Source organism: Ochotona curzoniae, unplaced genomic scaffold (genome assembly GCF_017591425.1).
Source record: "Ochotona curzoniae isolate NIBS_2020 unplaced genomic scaffold, NIBS_Ocur_1.0 scaffold_4701, whole genome shotgun sequence".
NCBI classification, from domain to species: domain Eukaryota; kingdom Metazoa; phylum Chordata; class Mammalia; order Lagomorpha; family Ochotonidae; genus Ochotona; species Ochotona curzoniae.
In genome coordinates this window covers 16,492,692-16,518,557 of record NW_024467122.1, presented here as the reverse complement: position 1 = coordinate 16,518,557, position 25,866 = coordinate 16,492,692, and the positions used below count along the sequence as shown (strand labels likewise).

General features: G+C 49.8%; 1 protein-coding gene across 2 annotated transcripts in view; it reads left to right on the top strand.

Moving 5' to 3' along the window:
- The first annotated feature begins 636 nt into the window (after positions 1-636).
- Positions 637-25,866, top strand: part of LGALS3 (galectin 3) — a 31,858-nt gene continuing 6,628 nt past the window's right edge. The window contains exons 1-2 of one of the 2 annotated variants that reach the window (XM_040968666.1): positions 637-810; positions 19,862-19,930. The gene's annotated coding sequence lies outside the window, so the exon portion shown is untranslated. Of the gene's footprint in view, positions 811-19,861; positions 19,931-20,352; positions 20,437-25,866 lie in introns of those variants that run through there. The other variant, XM_040968665.1, reaches the window with a different exon arrangement.

Here is a 25,866-nt window from a genome sequence, read left to right as displayed (position 1 = left end):
AGCTTCCCATATGGGTGCTGGTTCGTGTCCCAGCTGCTCCACTTTCCATCCAGCGCCCTGCTTGTGGCCTGGGAGAGCAGTGGAGGACAGCCCAAAGCCCCAGGACCCTGCACCTGTGTGGGAGACCTGGAAGAAGCTCCTGGCTTTGGATTGGCTCAACTCTGGCCTTTGTGGCCATTTGGGAGTGAACCATAGAATGGAAGATATTTTTTCTTTTCTCTCTGTAAATCTGCATTTTCAATAAAAATAAATAAATCTTTATCTAAAAAAAAGAATTTCTTGTTTGTGAAAGAGACATACACTGACACAAATAGGGGGTCAGGAGCATCATATCTGTGCCTTTTCTTCACATGGTTTAGGGAGAGAAAGCACGGGGAGGGGCCAGAACCAGAGGCAGAGAATGACAAAGCAAAAGCAAAGAAGGCAAAAATGCAACAGCTAGTAGCTGGGGAGGGAGGAAGGGAGGATTTCCCGGTACTGTCCTTGGGGTATCTCTGTAATGTGGAAACTATCGCATTCATTAAGAACCTGGCCCCAACCAAGCAAACCAACACTTGGGTGTGGTCAGGAGCCAGGAACTGTCTGGCACTAGCTTTCACTCGGCCTACACTTTCTGTGGGGGCCAGGACCAGACCCAAGTGTGGCTCCCTGGGGCCCAGCAGGAGAGAAACTGGCCTGGAGGCTAGGCCTGGCTGCCTGGCTAGCACGCGTCAGGAGTGGATTCTGACACGGGCTTAGGCTGTAGCTGGGGCACAGGGCCTGGTGGAGCCCTGCCTGTCCGTGGAGCAGGAGGCCTCATAGCTGTTCCAGGTGAGATGAGTCAGCCCTGGGGCAGCCCCGAGCGCGGGCGTGGGCGGTGTGTGCAGATGAACCCCTTGTAACAGGACTTACTGTGAAGTCTGCTCTTGTTGCAGCTCATTTCTTTCTTTTTGTTGTTGTTGTTGCTTTCTTTTATTTTTCATGATGATTACATGGTTGATCAGGGTGGAAGGATCGAGGGTGAAATTGTTGTGCCAAATTTTGTAATCCCCAGAAAATCATCAAGTCTGAAGTCGGTGCTAAGGCATAAAGGTGGTTTATTCAGGTTAACCTAGGTCTCCCAGCCGCCTCTCCCAGCAGGGCTGGGCAGGGGAGGAGCAGCCCCAGCTGAGGCTGCTGCAAGATCAGCAGGGAGGGCAAAAGAGGAGAGAGAGGCCTCCCACACCCCCCCGTTGAACAGCACAGGTGTTCTTATACATTTCAGGCTATTCATTATACAGTCATGATTTAGCAGGTTCCCATTGGTGGGTTTGAAGAAATCAAATTTTACAAAGTACAAATTGATGAGCTATAGGGCGGTGGATCTTATCAAACACTAGGTACCTCCTTCCTGAGGAGTTGTCTGCCTAGATACCTGCCAGGTTCATGTAGACTATCAGGCCTGCAGTTCACACAGCCCCCAGTCAATCAATTAAGGCAGGAATTACAAAAGGCAGAAAACACTAGGTTCTTCAAAATCATTGTTCCCAAAATTGCTATTGCAGCTCATTTCTTAACACATGGTGCATGCATTTTTGCAAGGAAGTCTGAATTTGTTTCTTTTTTTTTAATAAAGCATTTTTTTTTCAATTGGAAAGTCAGATATACATAGAGTAAGAGAGAGAGAGAGGAAGATCTTTCATCTGCTGATTCACTCCCTAAGTGGCTGCAATGGGCAGAGCTGAGCTGGTCTGAAGCCCGTCTGAAGCCCATCTGAAGCCAGGAGCTTCTTCTGCATCTTCCATGCAGGTGCATGGTCCCAAGTCATTGTGCCGTCCTCGACTGCTTTGCCCAGCCCACAGGCAGGGAGCCAGATGGGAAGCAGGACCACCAGGATACCGGCGCCCATATGGGATCCTGGCACATTCAAGGTAAGGACTTTAGCCACTAGGCTATCATGCCAGGTTTTGAATTATTTTCTTATTAAGATGTATTTTATTTTCATTTGAAAAAGGCAGAATTACAGGGAGAAAGAGAGAGAGAGAGAGGTTTTCCATAACCAGTTCCAATGACAAGAGACTGGAACTCCATTCGGGCCTCCCATGTGGCTGGCAAGAACCCAAGCACTTGGGCCATCTCTGCTGCCTTCCCAGGCACATTAGCAGGGAGCTGGATCAGAAGTGGAGCAGCTAGGACTGGAATGTCAGCATTGCAGGAGGTGGCTTATAATGCCAATGACTGCCAAAGCTTTTTTTTTTTTTTAATGAGGCCATCTATCAAGGTCAGAGGAAGCAGGTGGAAGCCAATGTCCTCTCGCCACATGGGAGTTCTTCCCCACCTCTGACGTGCTGGCTGCTTGCAGCTGGGAAGGGCCACAGGGGGCACAGTTGCTGGGGTGTGACAGTCCTGCCTTGTCCCTCTGTCCTCATGGGTGCTGGGAGCCCTTTTCACTCCCACACCGGCTCACCCAAGGACCAAACCGTGCAGGGCCTGGCAGCACCTGGCTGGAGTCAGCGAGCAACCCCTCCCCTGGAAGAGCCCGGAAAACACGAACTCATTAAAGCTGGGGCTGACTCATTTGGGTGTGGAGGCTGTTGGGGCACATTCTTGCGACATAACCAGAAACCAAAAGGACAGGACAGGCAGAACCCATCAGCGATTCAAGGACACTTCTCTGAGGCCAGCAGTGAGAGAAGAAATAAAAACCGAGTCTGTCCCCAGCCCCCAGTGGCAGCAGTCAATTTTATAGGGAGCTAGATTGTCCCCTTGAGATCTCCTCACTGGGATCTAAAGGCTCTGGTGGTGGCAGGCCATCAGATTTGGTCAATGAAAAGGTTTACGGTCAGGCAGTGTAACTGGGAAGCCACCTCTCTGTCAGCACTCCTCCTCCAAGCCTTCAGCTGTTCTAAAACTTCAGCAAGTTTTACTCCTGTTGGTCTTGAACTTCCACCAGGTGGACAGAACTTGTGAGAGCAGAGGCAGCTGGGCTGGGACTGAGGTCAGCTCTCAGGGTATGATTGGTTTGGGTTCTGACTCAAGAAGACACAATTCAAGTGTTTGTTTTTAGAGTGAAATTCTTTTTTCCTAACATTTTGTTTCCAAACACATTTTTTAAAAAGACTTATTTTTATTGGAAAAGCAGATATACAGGGAGGAGACTCAGAAAGATCTTCCATCTGCTAGTTTACTTCCCAAGTGGTCACAACAACCAGAGCTGAGCCAATCCAAAGCCAAGAGCCAGGAACTTCTTTTGGGTCTCCCAAGTGGGTGCAGGGTTCCAAGACTGGGCCATCCTCTACTTCTTTCCCAGGCCACAGGTAGGGAGCTGGATGGGAAGTGGAGCAGCTGGAACATGAACCAATGTCCATATGGGATACCAGTGCCACAGGCAAGAATTAGCTTGTTAATGTAACTCCAGCTTGTTACGGATCAACAATCCTGGGGAGGCTGTCAGGAGTGCATGGACGGCAGGCACCACAGTCTGAGGGAACCTAGCTTGCCCTCCTCAAAGCTCAAAACCAATTCCCCAGGCAGTGCCCTGCAGGGGTCCTCCAGGCCTTGGGAACAGACCACTTTATGGTCCCCATGAGCAGTCAAGGCTTCCAGCAGATGCAAGATGGTGGGAGAGGCAGAAAGGAAAGGGTGCAACCAGGAAGATGAGGAATTCTGCCGTTGGACAAACTCCTGTTCCTGCCCTGGAGTTGTGGGTCTGGGACCCAACTGGCTGGCCTGTCCCCTGGTATTCGGGCCGTTGCCTCTGCCACAAGGAACAGCCAGCACTTCGCAGGTGGGGCAGGTCTCTTCTGGGGCCTGTGCGCCATTTTGCCAATTATAAGCAAGGCTGTGTGGATGGCATGATAAGAATGTATTTTTCGCTCTGAAAAAAGAATTCAAAAGGCATACCTTTCACAGGGGTGGAGTTGTTTGCTTCTTTTAATCTGAGAGGCAGATGGCAGGGAGAGATGGGAGGGCTGGGTCTTCCAGGTGGATGGCAGAGACCCAACCAGCTGAGCCCTCACCAGCTTCCTCCTGGGGCTGCCTTCGGCAGGAAGCTGGGTTCAGGAGCAGCACCAGGCCGAGGCCTCACTGTGGTAGAGGACACAGGTGTCTCAACAGGTGTCAGCTGCTCAACTAGACACCTTCCCTTTCCCTTTAGAAAGGCGTGCCTTTCTAAGCCTGGGCACACGGTCTCTAACATTTGTGTATGGAGAGACTTAAAAAATTTGGGCTCTGGTCTGATGGCTCAGTGGCTAAATCCTCACCTTGCACACACCAGGATCCCATATGGGTGCGAATTTAAGTCTCAGCTGCTCTACTTCCCATCCAGTTCCCTGCTCGTGGCCTGGGAAAGCAGTGGAGGATGGCTTAAAGTCTTCAGACCCTGAACCCACCTGGAGATCTGCAAGAAGCTCCTGGCTCCTGGCTTTGGATCAACTCAGCTCTGGCCGATGCAGCCTTTGGGGAGTGAACCAGTGAATGGAAGATCTTTCAGTTTATCTGGCTTTCCAATAAAATAAATAAATCTTTTTTAAAAAGGTACGTTTATGTAAATGTTTTTGAAATCCAGGTATACTATTTTCAAACTATGCATTCCTCATGTCCTTTTTTTAAATTTTTAAAAAAGATTCTTTATTTGAAAGGCAGAGAGATGACATTAGGACTCAGGCTCCTCCCACCTGCATAGGAGTCCATGATAGAAACCCAGGCTTCTGGCTTTGGTCTGGCAAAGCTGCAGGCCATTGTGGCCGGCTGGGGAGTGAACCTGTGGGTGGGTCGCCTTCTCCTTTCTGAATCTGTGTGTGTGTGTCACTCTTTCCAATAAATAAATAAATCTTTAAAAATGTAAGAAAGGTCTTCCAAACAGTTCATAGGCAATACATTACAGGAAAACTAGGCTGGGACTTCAAAGTTTTTCTGTCCTCTCCTACTTCCTGGAGCGTGCCCTCTCTGCTTCACACTGTCTAATATTTTTCCATCTGTTTAAACGTGTCCTTTCCCTATTCCGCCATCTTGATTCTCTGACTTCAAAACCTTTATGCACCAAAAAGAACTTATTTTTTTATTCCATTTTTCATAAATAAAAAAATTTATTTTTATTGGAAGGGCAAATCAGATGTATGGAGAGAAGGCGAGGACATTGGCCACTAGGTTACTGTGCCGGGCCCTTTAATGTACCTTTTCAATAATTTCCTTTAACCTTTCTGACATCTGGCTTTGACATACCACTGCTGTTCCTATCAAGATATCACCCATGTCCCGCATTCCAGAAAGTTTTGTTGAGCTGCTTTCCATCACCAGCATCCCTCCCATCTCTAGTTTGAGGTTATAGATCTGCTCTGGGTGCTTGGGTGGGTTCCTGTTGCGGGACTCCCACGTACCCAGCTTAGCCGGTGCTGCGGCTCAGAAGCGGCTGCTTGCGTCCCGTTCTTGTCATGCCTCAGTGGAGAATTCTGAATGGATGTGTCACCTGCCATGCGGGCTTTTCTGCTTGCCAAAACCAGCTCTGGATTAAGGCCAGGCAGTTTGCCTTAGTGATTTTGGCGCCTGCAGCCCTCAATGGCGCGCCTGGCACCAGCCCCTGACTCCCACATTCTGCAGACAGGACAGCGGGAGGCAGCCCTGATGGCTCACGGGGCTGGGTTCCTCCCACGCGCTGTGCGAGGCCTGGGCTGAGTTTCCTGTTTCCAACCTTGGCCAGGCCTGGTCTCAGCCGTGGCAGGCACTTGGGGAGTGAATGAATAGAAGGGCGCTGTCCCTCCCATCTCTCGGCTCCTCTCAAATAAAAGCTCTCTCTCTCTGTTACTATGGATATTTCATTTTATATTTAGGAAAGGAAATTTGCTGGATTTGGGTAGTTTTCAATGTTCTTGTATTTCCTTTTGAAGCCTGGGTTTGCTTAATGAATAGGCAAATGACAAAGAAAGCAGCTTTAAAATATTTGTTTACCCTGTGCAAATGGACCAAGCAGGAGGACTGAGATTGATGGGCAATGGCAATGGACCGACTTAGGCTAATCCAATTCTCTGTTCATCAAGACATTTTCAAATATTGACTTTATTAAGGAGTAGATGCTAAGCAAGTTTTTAACTAAAAATATATATTTGAGAGTTGTTTAATTTTTCTCTTTTTTAATTTTATTTTTATTGCAAAGTCAGATATACAGAGAGGAGGAGAGATAGAGAGAGAGGAAGATCTTCCATCTGATGATTCACTCCCCAAGTGATCGCAATGGCTGGTGCTGCCGATCCGAAGCCAGGATCTAGGAAACTCTTCCAGGTCTCCCATGCGGACGCAGGGTCCCAAGGCTTTGGACCATCCTCGACTGCTTTCCCAGGCCACAAGCAGGGAGCTGGATGGGAAGCAGAGCCACCGGGATTAGAACTGGTGCCCATATGGGATCCAGGTTGTGCAAGGCAAGGACTTTAGCTGCTAGGCCACTGCGCTGGGCCCTCCTCTTTAATTTTTCGGAAGTAATGTTAAAACTTCATGCAAGATCGACCTGAAAAAGTTACATTATGAAAAAGTTTGTTGCCCACACTCTAGGAATCCTTTGAGTAGGCATAAAGACATGCTGGGCCCTCAAGCTCTTCACGGGAGGTTCCTGTCAGCATTCTTGGACTGCACCTGTTGAAAGCATGCTTTGGTGCAGCGCCATGCACAGTAGCGGACTTCCTGTCTCCTGCCCCAGATTCCCTAAAAGCTGCCTTTTTCTTCCAGGCTTGTTTGAAAAAGCCTTTAACATGGGGGCCCAGAGAGACAGCCTAGTGGCTAAATCCTGACTTTGCAAGTGCCAGGATCCCATATGGGTGCCAGTCTGTGTCTTGGCTATTCCACTTCCCATCCAGCTCACTGCTTGTGCAGAGCATGGCCCAAAGCCTAGGTACCCTGCACCTGCATAGGAGACCCAGAGCAAGCTCCTGGCTCTTGGTTTCAGATTGGCTCAGCTCCAGCCTTTGCGGCTACTTGGAGAATGAACCAGCAGATGGGAGATCTTTCTCTGTGTCTCTCTTTCTTTCTGTAACTCTGCCTTTCCGATAAAAATAAACAACTCTATAAAAATAAAGAAAGAAAAGCATTCTGGAAATCATTTCCTGAAATGAAGCGGGGGCAGAAGGCCAGGGCGTGAGGGCACTGAGTCATCGCGGAGCAGCTGAGAGCACGGGGCTGCAGGTGTGCCTGGGCAAGGCTGGCTTCCTCCTGCACAGGGTAGAGGTCCAGAAGCTGAGTGGGGACAGGGGTGGGGGTGAGGGGCGAAGGGGGCCCCACAGGAACCCTAGAACAAGGCCAATCTGATTCCAGTGTGGGCTGAAGTAGCCCCCGTGCCCCTCACATGGTAAGAGGGTGGGCAATGCCTGTGCAGGGGGAAGCTCCTGCTAGTGTTTGTAGGATTCAGTACTGCGGGGGCACCGGTGAGGTTCCCTCGCTGTGGCGGGCTCACTGCCCTGCCATTGGTCGCCTTCATCATTCTTTACCATACATGGAGATGATGGACGATCAAGTTGTGGCATGGACATCGTGACTTTGTCACTGAGCAGTTGTGTGAAACTGGCCATGTGTGGCCAGTGATATGACATAGAGGGTAAATGCCTATGACACCAGCATCCCACGTGAAGATAATCCATGAACTGGTTGTTCTGCTTTTGATCCAGCTCATTGCTAATCCACCTTTCAGTCGCTGGTTTACTTACCTCCCCCCAAAATGCCTGCAACAGCCAGTGCTGGACCAGACCAAAAGCAGGGGCCCAGAACTGGTTCTGGGTCTCTCACGTAGACAGCAATGTTGGGCCATCACCTGTTGCTCCCCAGCCCCGGGGTGTGCATTAGCAGAAGCTGGCTTGGTAGCTGAGAATCAGGACTTGTATCTCTGATGCAGGAAGTGGGTGTCCCATCAGCTGTTCAGCCACTGCCCCAAACACCTGCTTCTCCTCCATGAGATGTATTTCCTCTCGCAGATGGAGAAACCAGCTCTGCTATTACTTCTCTTTTCATACGTGTTCTTCCGCAACTTGCGGTGGTGAGGTTATATTTTTCTGACTTTTGTTAGGTTTGAGGGGAACATAGCAATCATTTGAAATGTTCCATGATGCTCTGCCAAGATGTAGCTTATGTGTGTTCAACACTTTGAACTTAGGGTTTTTCCAAGTACCTGTAGGTTTATGGAGGCGCAGCGCCATGGTAAGTTGAGGAGCATCTGATACCATGAATGAATAGGTCTTTCTCACCCTGCCAGGGGCCCATCAGAGGAGTAAATCCACTTGGGGAGGAGACACAAAACTTAGAGAGAGAGGCATCTGGAAGACTAATGTCTACTCTCATCTGCCTGATAGAATCTGTACATCTCTCTCTCCCACCTGCCATGCTGCATGGAAAAATCTTGCTTCAGCCCCTATATTCCCTCCCTGCTCCCTACACTCCTGGGTGTCAATTTCCCCCAACAAACTCTTCTCTTCCTGAATGGTGCCGCCTCCTCTACTCTTGGGTCTTAGAACTCTATGCCAGTTTTGGGGCATAGCATGACTTACTGAATTCCAATCACTTTCCTATTAGCTAACTTCAATGTGAGGTTTTCAGAAGAATGTTTACAATTTATAAATGACTAAATCAGATTTTAAAATTAGAGTTGGCTTTAATTTTTGATTCTAAAATTGAACTTGTATGATTACCGTTTTCTCCTTCACCTCCAGAAAGTGTAACTTTGTGGCTGCATTCAAGGCCCCATTTGCAGGCTGTCCACATTTGAGATATTTGCTGAAATGAGAGCTGGGTCCCTCATCATACCTTCTTATCAGTGCCCCCCACCAACTTGTATCAGTCCAGGCGCATGGAGTGTGTGTGGCTTCCAGTAACAAGGGGCCACCTATGGCACCTGCAAGCACAGAGGCTCCCTGGGGATGTGACCTGCTACCCATCTGAAGCAAGTCTCCTGGTTGTGAAAGTCCTTAGTGCCAGCTCAGCCCATAAACCATGCTCAGAGGCTTGGGTAACCTTGATGGCTTCCCTGTATGCACTGGAACTGGGAGGACACTGGTTGCTTAAATGCTTAGGGACATGCACCTGTAACAACAGGGACGGGAGAGATGTTTGAAAGGCTGTGTTGCTGAGAGAAGGAAGGGCACAAACAGATCTTCCATTTGCTGGTTTACCTTCCAAACAGCTGCAATGGCTAGAGCAGGGCTACTCTGAAGCCAGGAGCCAGGAGCTTTTTCTAGATCTCCCACATGGGTTCAGGGGCCCAAGGCTTTGAGCCGACCTGCACTGCTAAGCAATGACCTGGAGTGACGTGCATGTGGGATGCCAGTGCCATAGGCAGAAGATTGGCCTACTATGCCATGGCGCTGGCCCCGGGGTTCTCTTTGGCTTGGAAACGTGATAAACGCCTCTAAAGTCATGCAATCAGGAGGAGGGACTGTGATGCCCGCCCCAGAGCATGTGCTTTGAGCTTCACCACAATAAGAGAAGGAACTGCTAGCTCCTGGCATTGTGTTTGACAAGACTATGGCTTGGGAATGATGGTCATGAGATTTCCTTGGAATCTGCTTCCTGAAGAGTTGGGGGGACATTGAACTGTGGGTTCCCATAAGGTCAGTTGATTTCTAAGGAAAAACCTTGCTGAATTGTCTTTTTTTTTTTTTTAAGGGAATCAGCAGGGAGCTGGGTTGCAAGTGAAGCAGCCAGACTCAAACCAGCCCTGTGATGTGGGTACCCTGGTTGCAGCCAGTGGCTCAATGTGCTTTGCCACAACACCGGTTTGGGTTGTCCTTTCTCCTCAGAATTCCAAATCTGTGTTGAGGGCCTTAAGAAGGCCAGGGTTTAGCTCTTACATTCCACATGAAAAACAGGGGTTCCCCCCTTCTAAAAGGGGGAACCTGGGCCTGGTCTGTCTTTGGCAGGGTGCCTGATATTCCTTAGCTGGAGTCCATGCTCAGTTGGACAGATGAAATTGTGGCAGGGGATTGGGAGGGATGCTGTCAGAGAGAGCCACCTAGGGAATTCTGCAGCCTAGGGATTGCTGATTGTAGAAACACCTGCCCTTTGGACAAGCAGAGTAGCCATTGTGAAGGAACAGAATGACTCAGCATCGATATCACCAAAGGATGGGAATGACCTTTCCATATCAACACTGTCTTCATGATAAAGAGGCATGGATGTGATGGAGCTGCCGCTAGTGTGGCTTTGGCAAACAGGTGTGTAGCTTCCGTTTCCCATGGGCTTGTAGCAAATGAAAAAAACATTAAAAAAAAAAAAAGTGAAATTCCAAGGGAAGAAAGACACAAGGAGAAGCAACTCCATCTCCCTGCCTTCCTGACATGGTCACATTTTGAGAAAAGAAGCACAGCTGTTTTGAAATCTTCAGCCCAGCAGAGAAATGCTAGGATGTAGAGTTGGCTCCCTCGTAGCTGCCTTGGGTGTCTGCTCATGAAAGGAGAGAAAATTACAATGGAGCACCACAGCACTCATGAACGAGTGGGCTTCGACTAGAAGGCTTCTAGAACATACTAGAGAACTTCAAAGCCCATACAAAATGGAATTCCACTGTAAAGCACCCATTCCAGATGTAATTTTTTCACAGTACACAATTTTCATGAATTTTTAAAAGATCCCCGGTATGCATAGATTTTAACATCTTTTGATACTAAAATAAAGTGACCCGTTGCATGACATTTTCCGCAAACTTTTTGAGGTCTACTCCTGTTTGCAATGGAATATCAACAGCTGCCTCTCGTTCCTTCCTTTGCTTTAGGAGTGAGGATTCTGAAAGAGCATTTCTGTGACTTCTAGGTAGATTAGATCGTGATCCGCAGTCCCTCCCCGCTGTCCCCATCCTCCACTGGTGTCCTAATCGCCAGCTGAGATCGGTGGCTCCACCCCCCTCATCTGCAATGTCGGCCCTCCTGACTCTTCTTGGTGTCTCAGCACTTCCTTGGTGGCACTCAGCCCTTGCTGGGCCCTGCCCAGTCAATGCTTGGGATTTTGCTGGGCACTAGTGATAAGACAGTAACCAAACAGCAACAATCATAGAGTCCCATGAAATTTTGCTGTTCTTTCCAAGACGAACTCCTCCTTGTTCCTCTGTTCATCTCTCCTTGCCTTCTCCTGCCCTCAATTCCCCTTCCCTGAAGGGAGCCTTTCTTTTCCTGAACCCCTAAGCCTGTCTCACAGCTATTCACATGCTCAGGTTTCCCCCTGAAACCCACCTCCAAACATCTAGAAGAATTGCTTCCTACTCCTCATCATCTTTGTAGTCACCAAACCACACAAGCTCATGCCCATGCCCACGCCATCCCCCGTTCCCTGTCCCCCCACTGGGTTCTACCATATTGTTCCCCAGGATTGCCTTCCAGGTGCCTTGTGAGGTGGCATAGTGGGTTAAGGCCCAGCCTGCAGCACTGGCATCCCATATGAGCATCAGTTTGAAACTTGGCTGCTCCTTTCCCTGCTAATGTGTCTGAAAAAGCAGCAGAGGATGGTCCAAGTGCTTGGGCCCCTGCCACCTGTATGGGAAACTCAGACAGGGCTCCAGGCTCCTGGCTTCGGCCTGGCCTAATTCTGGAAGTTTCTGCCATTTGGGGAGTGAATCAGAGGATGGAAGATCTCTCTTTCTCTCTTTAATTCTGCTTTCAAATAAATCAATTTCTTTTTTCAAAAAAAAAAAAAAAAGCAAAACAAAACAAACACAGAAATAGCACACTGCTTACAAGTTTCCCTCCCAAACTGGATCCCAGTGGCCACCTTCGCTGTTGTTCTTGACAGCCCTGCAGTATCCAGTGCCCCTAAGCACTTGCGTCTGGAAGGGGCTCCTTACCAGCACGTTCTTCCTTCTCCTCTCACCACTCAGGGTCTGGGGCCAACAAAGTTCCCTTCTCAGCCTCCTCTGTCTTATTTCCCTTTGCAGAATAACAGTTTCTTTCCAAGTTCATTGACACTCTCCTGTCCCAGTTCCAGTTGGAGTCTCTCCTGAGCTCAGCCATGGGTTCACTTTCAGATGCTCTGTCCGACCGGCCGACCACAGATCTGAACCCGTCCAGCTCCAAACTCCCAGCTGTCTCTCCCAACCCACTCCTCTGCTTTCCAGTGCTATCCACAGCGTTCATTGCCATTGAGACAAGTCTGAAAGCATTAGATTATCCCTGCCCCAAACTCAAACTTCCTATGTGCCACAGAGTCCTGTTGGAGTCTGTCTCTGAAATAGCTACCTCAACAGGGACTGCACATAGATGGAATCTGGTGTACCAATGCTGCCCGGAGCACCGTGTTGAGGATTCTGAGGCAGCCTCTGGCCGCAGCAAGAGCAATCTGCCCATGGTCAGTTATCAGTTCTGCCTAGGGCACCAGGACACATGCCAGGTGTTTTTTCCACCCAGCTCTCAACCTTCCTAATGTCCTGTTCCATGGCCACTACCCTGGATACACAATCGGCTCTAATTGGTCTTCTAGCTTCTGTCTTTCTTCCTCTGCCTCCCTCCCTCTGTCATCCATTCATCCAGTCCTTGCATGTGCCACTCAAGGCAAATCCAGCATGGTAGAAAAAAAGCACAAAAGGTCATTAACCGACCTGCTTTCCTGGGTCCCAGGAGAGCGTGGGCAGGAGGTGTCCACATCACAGGCTGAGCCCTACCTGCACCATGTTTGGTGTCAAAACAGACCTACCGGTTGTGTGACCTTGACCAAGTTATTTGGCTTACTGTGTCCAAGTTTCCTCATTCACAAAATAAGGAAAATGATCATCTTGAGCTTATAAGGTTGTTATGAAGGAGTTAAAGGAGACAAAATGCCCAGAATTCTTCGAGGCACACAATAAACCCAGTGCCAATATTCTCTCTTATCACTGCTGCCACACCTGCCAGCCTGACCCTTGGGTGGCTTTGGTCAGGCCATTCCCATCAGCCCTGCCCCGGCTCTCCCTTCTTTAAAGACAGTAAATGATTTCTTGCTTGGTTCTCCCTAGCCTGTGTCCTGCTTCTCCATTACAGCGGTTGTCATGTTCTACATCAATGTGTGTGTTCGTGTGTGTGTGTGTGTGTGTGTGTGTGTGTGTGTGTGTATGTATTTGGGGGGGGTGACTGGGTGTGATCCATCAGTTAGGGGTCCACTTGAGGCCAGGCAATGTGACTTTCTGCTTCTGTCGGAGTGCCTGCAGCAGACACAATTACAAACGCTGACACGAAGGAGTGGAGGAATGGCTGAATGAATGGGCAGCAGAGGCCGGCCAGGGATGATGGCTCTAATTGACACAATGGTTTATCTCCAAGGGCGATATAACTCCACAGCGTACTTCCTGGAACACCACACCCAGCAGGTGGATGTTGACTTTATGCGGGTCAATCAGTAGGCATCAGCTACCCAACTGAGACTCTTTCTTTGTTATTCACGACCATGGTTCAGTGCTCATTCTTGTCCTTATCAATGGAATCCCTCCAAGTCTATGCTGGGCTAGGTTCAGGCCTACAGACACTCACAATCTGGCATTAATAGGGCCCTTGACCAGACTCTGTGGGAGGTTTTCACCAGCGTGAATGTCATGACTGCTGGCAACAACCAAGGTATTTGGAGAGCTTTGACTGAGCAACTTGAATAATAAAGTATCAGTCCTCTGCTGAAAAAAAAAAAAAAAAGCCTGCCACTCTTTGCTGCCTCACCCTGAGGCTGCAACCTAGAAGGTTCTGTGGTCGTCAACAGACTTTAATACTTAACAACAAACCAGCTTCCCTACAGCTTCCGGCTTCTCCGTGATGATGGTCACCTTGGGGCCGCCCTTGTGGACTCAGAGCCTATGGCATGCCTTTCAAAAGTGCAGCAAGCAGGAATTCCTCCACGTCCTGGGATTTTTCTACACAAACCGCATCTCCCCGGCAGGTGGGGAATGGGGTGGTGGGGTGGGAAGGTGGGTCCCAGGCTGGTGGTTTTAGTTGCTTGCCGGCAGAAGCAGTAATATGCACAGCACATTGGTAACGTGCAGAACGGGAAGACCCTCCCAGCAGGTGCCTGTCCTGTCAGGCCTGTTCAGCCCCACCCTGCTGCAGCCTGGCAGGCCTGTGGTTCAGTTAGCCCTGGAGGCCTGCAGCACAGAAGAGATGCTTATCAGTAGGTAGATGCACTCCCAGCAGCCCCAGCGCTCAGGCTGGCAAGTGGGAGGGTTTGGACTGTTCTAGTTAAATAATAGCTGGGACAAAGTCAGAGCAAACCAGCCTGCAAGAGACCTTCTTGGAAAATGCATATTATGAAACAAATTATGCGTGGCCTTCAAATGTTTTTTGCACCAAAAAAAAAAAAAATACATTTCTTTTACTTCTCTTTTTCATCAACTTAAGATTAGTTTATTCGAAATAGACAGGGAAAGAGGGTGGGAGAGAGAAAGTTTTTCAATCCACTGATTCATTTTCCAAATGGCTACAGCAGCCAGGTCTGGACTGGGCTAAAGCCAGAATCCATGAACATCACCAGAGTCTCCCCATATGGGTGGCAAGGCCCAAATACTTGAGCCATCTTCTGTTGCCTGTTATGCTAGCAGGGAGCCGGATTGGAAGTGAAGCAGCCAGGACTTGAACCAACACTCCGACATGGGATGCTGGTATCACAAACAGGAACTCACCCAACTTCGTTGCAACACCAGCCCATGTTCTTGCAGGGAATATAACCTGACTTGGTGGCAGAGAAGAGGGAAGAGCAGAATGTGCCGAGGGCCTGATGAGCTGTGGACAGGGAGTCATGGTGAGCTCTGTGAGAACGCAGTTGGAGCCATGGACACTGGGTGGGTAGAAGGTCAGAAAGTCACAGATCTGGGCAACCCAACACCAAGTTCCTTGAAGAGACTGCACCCAAGAGGAGGATGGGTAGTCTGGGCTTTATGGGAAAATCCTAGAACATGAGTCCCAGCAGAGCAGTCATGGCGACAGCCCAGAATGCCAGTTCTGACTGGTGCACCTGCAAGACCCAGCGCTCTGCAAGCCACACCACTTCCAGGGAGGCCGCAGAAGACCTGCGTTCTGGGCTAGGACAAAGCCAAGACCCTAGGACTCCACCCAGGTCTCCCGCGCTGACTGAGCCATCTTCTCTTCCTTTCCCAGATGCATTAGCAGGGAGCTGGATTGGAAGTGGAGGTGAGACTCAATCCTAGGCACTCCAGGATGGGATGTGGGCATTCCAAATGGCAGCTTAACCAGCTGTGCCACAGCACCAGCACCTGTGAGCCACGCTTTGATGAACTCATCTGTTCAGTGAGCTGGAAAGGGGGTGGTTTGATGGCTAAGGTGGATATTAGGTCCCTGCTAATGTCGTGGGAATGAGAGCCGACAACTCGGGGTAGAACCAGGGAACAACCCTAAATGTTTTGTCCTGGAACTAAGTTGCTGTCTTCAAAGCGTAAAAACTGTTTCCATGACATCCAGTCCTTGCTTCAGGCTTGCTCTGCCACCATGTGTCTGCCTTTCCAACTCAGGAGCAATTGTCACAGAGAGGTCTCGTGTCCCGTGTCCCATGTCCCGTGGTGTGACTCAGCTTCTCACTGTCACCTGGCAATGTAACACTGCTCAGACACACAGCTGCATGCTCCGGGGCCCAAGGGAGAACCTGGACAGAACCCGGCTCTCCTCCTGCCAGGTCTGCCTGCACTTGCGATCATAAGGCCTTTGATTGATATTCCCTGGGAGATGCTTTCCTTGTTTAACCCATGGCTGTGCTAGTTTCTGGAGAAACTTCTCATCTCTTTTCTGCCTTGTTCTAGAAGGACTCATACTTTTATTTGATGTATTTTTCATTTTGTCTGAAAGATAGACAGAGCTTCCATGTTCTGGTTTACTCCCTAACTGCCTGCAACAGCCAGGGCCTGCAGAGGGCAAAGCCAGGAAGGCAGCCCTCCGTCTGAGCAGGACGCCGGGAGCGGGGAGAGCAGAGCCAGGTCGCAAGCCCAGGCACTCGGACAGGGCACGCCTGCCTCCATACCTTTCCTATTTCACTCCTCTCTGTTTTTTATTCTTCCTCTTTAGTTCCATTTTCTTGTTTAAAAAATGACTCTTAAAAGTTTTGGCTCTGCTTTCTCCTCCAATGTATTGTTTCCTTTCTCCTTATTCCTTACCACAGGGGATCTTTTCATTGTGTTCATTGAGTGTAAGGAAAGGACTTTAGCTACTAGGCCACCGCACTGGGCCCCGTGTTCTCTTCTTCTCCAGTCAAAGTTCCCCTGCCTTATAGATCTTCCTGTCTTCCATCAATTTCTTCCAAGTTTTTCCTTTCCCTCCTCATGAGACACTTGTCTTGGGATCTTTTTTTTTTTTTTTTAAATCAGATTCAAAAAGCAGGTATATCAGTAGTACTCAGCCTATTGGGGATTGTCACAGTGGCTCCCCAGGGTAATCCTCTGCCTTGCAGAGTCAGCATCCCATGTGAGCATTAGTTCATGTTCCAGCTGCCCCTTTTCCCATCCAGCTCCCTGCTTGTTGCCTGGAGAAGCCTGGAGGATGGCCCAAAGTCTTAGCACTCATATGGGAGACGGGGAAGAAGCTCCTGGCTTTGGATCAGCTTGCGTCCGGCCGTTGTGGACATTTGGGGAGTGAATCAACAGATGGAAGATCTTTGTCTCTCCTTCTCTCTAGAAAATACATTTTCAAAAAAAAGTCAGCCTGTCTCCTGGTTAAGGGTTATGGGCTTGTCCTTTATTTCGAATAGCATAGTGATCCATACATAAAAGTTACTCAATGATATTTTTATTGGCTTTATGATACTGCTGTTTATAGTTATTTTAGAAGACGCATATATGTATAGGCTTTGGGTTGGGTATGAATGAGCCATTTAGTGAGTATGTCCAGATTGTAAATTCCCAGGCACACCCTGATCATATTGTAAGTTCCTTTTGTTAGCTCTCCCGGGCATGAAGTTGGCACCGAAGTTTCCACAGGGATGTTCAAGCAAGGACGTGAAGCCAACAGGATGTCCCCTCAGATTCCGGTGTGGGAAGCCCTCTAATTAGCAAGAACCTGGGGTTTATCTGTCTTTGAAATGACCAACCATTGTAAAAAGCAAAGGCAGGAGTGTGACTCATCCGTTGTTTCCATAGCAGCCCTGTTGACCCTCCGTCTTTCTTATTACTAGTTAGCCAACCCTGAGCTGCCACACCTGGTCAAGTGGCCTCATGACTCAAAGTCGTAAGATCTCGAGCATTTTCCTAAGAATCAAAGGGCACTCTCGTGGATAAGTCCTTTATGATGCCCAGAGATGAGTCATGTACTGAGATGAGCCAGCAGGTGCACGGGGCAAGGCCACCTCTGCAGATAGAGCTGGCATGTTTCTCTTGTCCCAGGCACATGGTAACTTGTGCCTGCCAGTTCAGAGGGGATGAGGAGGGAGCATGCCAGCCACCAGAACATCTCAGAGCTCTCCATGCGGATGCCAGACCTGGGCATCTCCCTGCCATGTGGCGGGGGGGATAAATGAAATATTTTTATGTGAGGCCCGGCGTGGGGGCCTAGCAGCTAAAGTCCTCACCTTGAACTTGCCAGAATCCATATGGGCATCAGTTCTAATCCTGGCAGCCCCACTTCCCATCCAGGTCTCTGCTTATGGCCTGGAAAATGTCAAGGATGGCCCAGAGCCTTGGGACCCTACAACGGTGTGGGAGTCCTGGAGGAAGTTCCTGGCTCCTGGCCTCAGATTGGCACAGCACTAGCTGTTGCGGCCACTTGGGGAGTGAATCATCAGAAGGAAGATCTTCCTCTCTCTCTGTCTCTCCTCTTCTCTGTATATCTGACTTTGCAATAAAAACTAAATAAATCTTTAAGACACACACACATAAAAGTTAAAGAAATAATGTTAAAATATATATATACATATTTTTTTATGTGACCAGATACTTGCTGCTTCAGGGAAAGTAGGAATTATTTGGGAACAGCATCAGGATAAGCCAGTCTCTGCCTGGATGCTGTTGCATGATGCCTGGATGCACCTTATTCTGTATCCTTGGGAGCACACATTTCAGACGTTGCAAGAAGCCTGCTTGGGTCCTGTCGTGTCAGTGAGATCAGATCACACTTCCTTTTTCCATTGTGGGTTCTGAGCAAACCACTGCCTTAAACATAGAGCAAGTGTAACACACGGTCAGGTACAAGCACCCACTGGTCAGTTCTGGTCAGGCCTCCTTGGTCTCACGGGATTACTCCTGGGCTTTCCACAGTCCCTGTCTTTGCACCTGCAATGGTCCCTCCCCTGCTCAATGACCCCCTACTCCCAGCCCTGTGCTCACAAAGCAGCCAGCCACAAGGTCTGCTGTGTATCCTTAGGACAGTCCCATTGCCTCCCTAAAGCATCGTCAGCAGTCCTCCATGCTGGGAGCGCCGTCCCCACCCCAGCAGGGCGGTAACTGGCTCTGAATATCCACTAGGAGCCAGCCCAGCCTGGTGATTGCGCACAGGGAGAACAAGGGCTACTCCCGCCTGCACACTGCGCTGTCACCCAGGCTTCCAGGGCCTCCCCCTCAGAGCTTCGCACAGTCAGCCCCTTTCCTCCTCCCTGGGGCTGGACCCAAGCCACAGAGACTAGACAGAGACCTGTGGTGACAATCCCTTGTCCTCACTCCTTTCTCTGCTCCCCTTCCTCCCCAGCCCCAAATTCCAAAGCTCCAACATATATATAGGCTCAGGCAGGCCCAGGGCTCTTCTCACGTCCATTTGAAGGCAGACACAGTCCAGCATGAGATGGGAAACTTGCTTGCTCCACATTGGAACATCAGAGCAGTTCTGGGCGCAGGTGTTTGGCATCACTGCTTGGAACGCCTAGAGATTGTTTGAATCCTGGATATGCCATAGGTACAGGTGATGGCTCAAATAGCTGGACTCCTGCCACCCACATGGGAGACCTGGCTGGAGCTCCAGGCTGCTGGCTTTGGTCTGGTGCAGCCCTGGATGTTGCTGGCAATCGGAAAGGGGACCAACAGGTGGATGAGCTCCTTGTGTCTCCCTATGTGTGTGTCTCTGAGTGTGCATCTGCATTTCAAATCACATGAAAATAATCACATCTTTTGTTTTTGAATGAGCCCGTCCACCCCTCGGTTCTTTCAGAGGTAATTCCACTTGTGGGCAATTTTTCTTTCATTTCTGGATGATCCCTTCCAACTTCTCAATCGTCTGTCTTTTGATGGCCTGGTAGGATCAGATCTGCATTCTCTCATTTTTGACTTCTGTTTCCTGTTTCCATCTATTCAATAGCAAGTATCCCATTTCCAAAACCTTAGACCCTGACTCACTTCCTACTTGATATCTGTTATGATCTGGGTTGCATCTCACTTTTTCATCTCTAAAGTGGAAATAAAAATAATAGCTACCCTCCACGTGCAGGTAAAATACTAGGTATGGTGCAACATACTCAGTCTGTGCTTGGTGAGTACTAGCTGGTGTTATCTGAAAAGATTATCTGTCTTGAATATCCTAAACCATTACATTCACCTCTTAGCCAGCTAGATGCTACCGGTAAATATCACCTCTCCCACAGCTTGGCCATTTATTCTACCAAGTGTTCATATAACCATGTTTGTCCTAATCCTGCCTTGATCAAAAGGGCCTTGTTATTTATGCATTCGACTTGAAAGGCAGCGAGGCAGACGAAGCAAGAACTTGGATCTGCTGGCTCACTCCCCAGTGTCTGCAGTAGCTGGAGCTTGGCCAGGTTGACACTGGGAGCAGGTGCTCAGTCTAGGTCTCCCAAGTGGGTGTCAGGGACACAAGCACTTAAAGCCGTCACCACTGCCTCCCTGGGGGTGCACTGACCGGAAACAGGAATCAATAAGGGCACTGGAACCCAGGTGCTAGTGCGAGATGAGGGTGTGCCAAGCTGCAGGTGCCCCCAAGCTGTGGGCTCAGCTTTAGGCCAAAGGGATGCCCTATCAAAGACACCTGTTTAGCGGTTCCCTGTTCTGCAGGTCTCTCCAGAATCTGCACAAACATCCATTTGTTCCTGCATTGTTCATCAACTATTTCCTGACAGCCAGGTATGCACCAGCAGTGGGAAGCAAGCCGAAGGAGGGCTGAGACTGGGAGGTGTCCCCACTCCCTCCACGCACACTCCCTCGGGGATCTCATGGACCCAGTCACTGCGCATTCCTGTGGTACGCTTGGGTTCCTTCTGGTCAAGTCCAAGAAGTAAGGACACACGGTTAGGACCAGCAGGTGAGCAGAACCGGCGAGGACGCGCCCACCGACAGCAGTTTCGCCCGCAGCGCGAGTCTGCGTCCTGGGAGCCGTCGTGGGGTCTGGCAGGGCAGCATGGATACCGCCTGCGTCACGGTCCCACCTATCCCTGTCCCCCTGACTTCTGTGCCCTCGGGGAGGTCCAGCCTCGGTGGCCGGTGTAGGGGAGGCGAGGCCGAGCGGGCAGGGCGCCGCCCCGCGAGGGCCGGGCCGGGCAGGGCCGGGCGTATTTGAGGGCAGAGCCGCCGCCCCGCCGGCGCCCGCACCACCTCGGCAGGAGCCTCCCGAGCAAGTGATCCGAAGCGAGGTGAGCAGCGGGGAGCAGGCCCGGAGAGCCTGGCTTTGTGGGAACTGTCTGGGCTCGGACTGCCCGTGGGGCTGCAGTGTGGGGCATCGGGCAGCGCCTGCAGAGTCCGGCGCGTGCAGGTGCTCGGGCGGGGCTGTGCACGCACCACCCTCTGCCAGCCTTTCTCGGCCGGACGGCAGGGCGGGCCGGGGCGAACCGCTTCCTCATCGCAGGGTGGACCCAAGCGACCCTGCCAGCTTGGTGTTAGGTGCCAGGATCTTCGGGATGTCTGTGGTCTCTAGGGCGCCTCCATGGTGGAGCAATATGCTTAGTCCTAGCAGATCTTGCTCGGAGGGGCACGAGTGAGATGCTCGCTCGGGTCCGGCAAGAGGTCCAGTGCCTTCGAACGCTAATCCCGCAGAAAAAGGCACTGCCGTAGGCCTCAGAGGGCCGGAGCCCGGCTTAGCAAACTGCGTACCCTAAGCGTTTGCAAACTCGTGACTCATCCCTGCCCGGCCCAGCGCATCCTGGCAACAACAAGCCGGACTCTGGGCTGGGGAGCTGAGGGGTGTGGCAGGGCAGGGGGAGTTTTGTGGAGTGCCCTGGCTTGGGCTTCACCGAGCTGCGTGACCAGCTGCACACAGAAAAACTGGAAGTGCCAGCAGCCTGTTCTAGCGGGGGGGGGGGGGGGGGGGAGGCACCTTGCTAAGGCCATGACGTAGACCAAACCCTTCAAGGTAGATGATTCCTATCCCAGACGTTGTGGAATATTTGAAAAGTGACTCCTGGGCGGTTGGGTTGCAGGGCAAGGAGAATGCCCCAGCTTTAGTGATCCCGTGGCTTCTGGGATTCTGGAAGAGAATGGAAGGAAGCAAGGCTCAGGTGACTGACTTCTGCAGAAAATGGCAGTGTAATGGTCACTTCCCCCCGCCCAAGACAGGGCAAACACTTCCACCAACTTCCAGAATTTTGAAATTGTTTGTCTCAAGTTGTTTCTATAAACTATTCATACTTCAAAGTTGGATTTCCATAAAAGCTACAGTTTCATATGAAAAAGTGTACTTTTTCTAGAACAACAGTCTTTGCATTGAATAGGCGAGAGAGCTGCTATCCGCTGATTCATTCTGAAAATGCCTGCAAGACCCAGGATTGGGTCAGGCCAAAGCTAGAAGCCTACAGTTCGATCCAGCTAGACCTGGTCTTCCCCAGGAGTTGGCAGAGCCCCAGCCACTTGAGCCATCGCCCTCTGCCTTCCCACAGATTCTATGAGCAGGAAGCCGGAACAGAGTGGAGCTGGGAGTCACACACGAGGTGGCAAGGGTCAGCCAGGTTGCTATGCCCAATGTTTGTCCCAGTCTTGTCAGACCTTGACATTGGTTCCTTGGTGGAGGCTTTTTCAGGCTCAGGATGGTCATTGCCACTTGTGGTCTTGAGAGGCCTACACCTGCTTCCTGGGGTCACAGGATTTGGGAATTCCATTAAAAACTGGCTCCTAGTCTGTGCTCTGGGGAGAATTTGGATGAAGGCCCTTAAATGGCTAGATCTTAGAGGTGGCAGGGGAGGGGTGAGGAGGACTGCTCGAGGGACTGTGCCCAAGTGGAACAGGCGAGTCTCGCTTCAGACATGCATGGTGCATTCTAGAAGCTTGTCCCTTACTGCTAATGAGGCCAAGAGGCCAGTAATGGTCTCATCTCTAAGATATCAATTACAGCTTTGCCTGGACCTCATTGTAGCCAGCCTCTTCTTTCTCTCTGCAGCAGAGAGCTATATTCATATTGGGTCACTTGAGAGTCTCACGCTGACAGCATGAGACCTTCTGTCCCCTGGGGACTGATCTAGAACATTGTCCTTCTCTCTTAGATCTTTGGAAACACAGGTTTTGGCTGAGACCGTCTGGGTGGTTCTTGGTACCTGGGCTGGTTCTTCCTGTTAAATTCTGTGTGGGTAACCGACGAGCCAGCCTGCACAGGGCTTGCCAAAACCTCCTCCCGTTTGCTGGTGACTAGCGTCACATGTCTGTGCTTGATTGCTCTGTAGCTTTTCCAGAGGGGGGGCGGAAATCACGGGTAATCGAACCGCTTAGGGTAACCCTACCTTTCTTGATCCTGGAGAACAAGTAAAAGAAAGTGATCCTAGGAGGGCGCTAGTCTCCTGGATCCCAATTCGGCACTGCTGTTTGCCCCTGGAGTGACTTTCCCCTAGGCTCTGCTTCGTGTTTCAGTTCTCCTGCGCTGTTTGGAGAGGAGCTAGGTTGGGAGGACAGTATCCCAAGGGCTTCAACAGAGTCCTCTGAAGGAGTCCGGCTGCATAAAAGCTGGAGCGATTTTGACCAGAGATTTCCAACTTATCCCTGGGAATGTGGATGGTGGGAGTGACTGCTGGGTGGGCTTGGAATAGCACAGTGGCAGGGCTACCTGCTCTTCATGAAAGGGAATGCTTTGCAACTACCAGCCAATTAAAATGGTCTGCATTCTAGCTCATGTTTATGTGCCCTACTATAAAGTCATACCTAACCATTTCCAGGACATGATTCCAAATGGGTAGAATTTCTCAGGTTAGGGGTTTATTTTTGATGACGTCTCTCCGCCCTCCATTTCTCTCTCCCTCTCCTGGTTTCTCTAATTTCTGTAAATTCTAGGAAAACCAGGGTGGAGCTTGTATGGTCACGGAATCTTCAGAGTGAGAAAATATCTTTACATTTGATTAGGTGCATCCTTATTTATCAATTGCACATCAAAAAATAAAAAGAGGGCAAAAAAGAAACAACTTGCAGGCAGCCAAGGAAGTATTGATCTTGAGATATCCTCTTGTTTTTCTCTAAAGTTCTCAGGCTGTCAACTTTGATTTCAAAAATGCATCAGTTATAACTGAACCCACTTTGAAAAAGAGTTGGGAGGGGTGGAAATACATCTGACCCAAATAGAGCTTACCAAAGCTCTGGAAAAGTACACTTTATTGGTTAAAAAATGTGGTTCCAATTAGTCCAGTGACTGTAGCAAATGGCATCCTACATAGAATGACTGTAGCAAAGGGTGCCTTACATGGAACAAGTCAGCCAGTGCTTTTTTTTTTTTTTTTTTACAAACAGCATCTTCTTTTGAATTTGTTTACAACTTCAGCATGTTACTTCTGGGTGAATAAACCAGAGAACTCATTTCTCAACAACATCTTGAACACTTGTGAAGGACTATTCTTTGCCATGGCCAAGTGTGAGGTTTTGTGTTCATGCAGGAGTCTGTGTGAGGAGTCCGCAGACGGGGGCCCTGGTCTTGGAGCTGCTGTGGACAGGGTGATCTGGGACTGCCATGTTAGCGCTTTGAACTTGTTTCCTGCGAATGCTTGTGGTCTCCTGTCACTCTCAGAAGATTGTTCACCAGAACCAAAGTGTGAAAGTGCTTTGTAAACAGACAAGCACCACCAACAGGGTGTCTCAATTCCAACGGGTGTGTGTGTTTCATCATATGACCCATATGTCAGGCCAGGTCTGTGGGGAACATAGTGGAAATACAGTGAAATACGCTTTGCTCTTCAAATTGCACTTGTTCAGGTTGGAAACTAAGCAGGCCAGAGCAGAGACTTAGAAAAAAGAATGAAATATGAAATTCTGAAAATGCATTGTTCATAGTTTCTGATTGTAGTTTGCCTTTAAGTACATCTTACTGAGTCCCTTTAATGAAGAGCTGTATGCAGCAAATGATCCATAGATAGCTTGTAGTTACCATGGAGATCTCTTAGGTCTCTGTTGACCTCTCTAAACACACCCATGCAGGATACGCATGTTCACCAGCCTACAGGAGTGGTTCTCCCCATGGATGGTTCTTACCATTGATCTTTGCTCCAGGGCATATCTGGCAACATATTCTTGGCTGGCACAAGTCTGAGGGTGGCATGCTGCTGACACCACTGGGGTTAAAGTCACAGATGCTGTGAAGGACGGACTGCAGTGTCAGCAGACAGGTTGAGAACAAACTCCTATATGGTGGGCACCTAATGCACAGCAAGTTAGAGCTGGGCTCTGCCGGGGTCCCCAGGGTTGGAAGGCGCATGCGTCATCCAAAGAGCAAAGTTCTCTGCTTTCCTTGAAGTTCAAGATCGAGTATTACCCGTGTTCAACGTGAGAGGCTTTATTTGCTGGGCTGAGACATTCCATTCCTTTCCCTTTCTATGACAATTCCCCTCCCAACTTCCTTTTGCTGTAGTAGCATGTTGTCTCGCGTGGGGGTGTGGCAGTCTTTAGGGAAATGGGGGCACAGGCAGAGCTGCTAGCTTGGTCTTTAGAAGGTCAAATCCTGTAGGAAACGCAGTGAGTGGACAGTGCGGAAAGTGCTGGGGGTCACTGTGACTTCTTTCTGAAGCTGGCTGCAAGCAAGGAGTCACACATGTAACTAGTGAGACATGTGATTGTGAATACACGCCAGGGGACGTCTAGAGTATTGAGTGTGTCAGTGACAAACGTTAATTCCCAGGAAGGACTCTGTGACAGACTGCTCCCTGCTAGGGGACAGCCCAGGACCACTTCCACATGGTAGAGTGACCATGTGAGGGAATGGCCACCAGGATATATAGCACTGGGCTTTTCTACATCTTAGGTGTGGGGGATGGAGGATGGCGGCAGCTTCTCAGTTCGTGCGTGCTTGAGTTTTTACAGAAATACATATACATAGTCTTTGGGACCTATCGGTTGTCATCATTAATTTGACCTCTTGGGGACAATGTCACTTCCTAAAAAGGATTTAATAAATATCACAAGTGGGCAAATCAGGAAACATGACTCCCCGAGAATGTCAAGATCTGGCTAACTTGGGTCGCAGCAGACTACTTGGAATCTGGAAACAGCTCAGTCAAGCCCAGGTGCCCTATAGTTCACACTGCCTGTTGTCTATACCAGGGGACTTCAAAAATGGAATAAAAAGAGGTTAATTTTGATGCAGAATTGTTTGAAATGCACACATAGCTTTTTCATCACTTACTCTGGAAACCCTTTGCTTCTACAAGGATTCAAATTCCTGCTGCACCTGCTAACTGCACTGATTTCCTAAACTTCCCTTTTTTTACACATGGGTCCCATCCTCTCTAGTGGATCACAAAACCTTTCGGCAACCCATACGTTGACCATCTCCTCTTCCCAGTTAGGCAGGACCCTGACACTGTGTCAGGCAGGCCCAGGGTGGCTCCAGAGTGTACCAGTGAAGGAATGAATAACCAGGCAGCAAGCAGGTCTACGTGTTTTGTGTCTCAGTAGGAATCCACCCACATTGCTGTTCTAGAACAGCAGGCAGGGCAGGCGGGCCACTGGAACCCACTGAAGCCTTTGGAGAGCTCCAGGCTAATGGCAGGTGGTGAGTGCCCAAGCAAGAGGCCACCACCATTTTACCATTATCCCCCTGGCACAGGGACAGCTATTTCTCCTTCCTACTTCCTTCTCCATCTTGCATCTGGCCTCTCCCCACC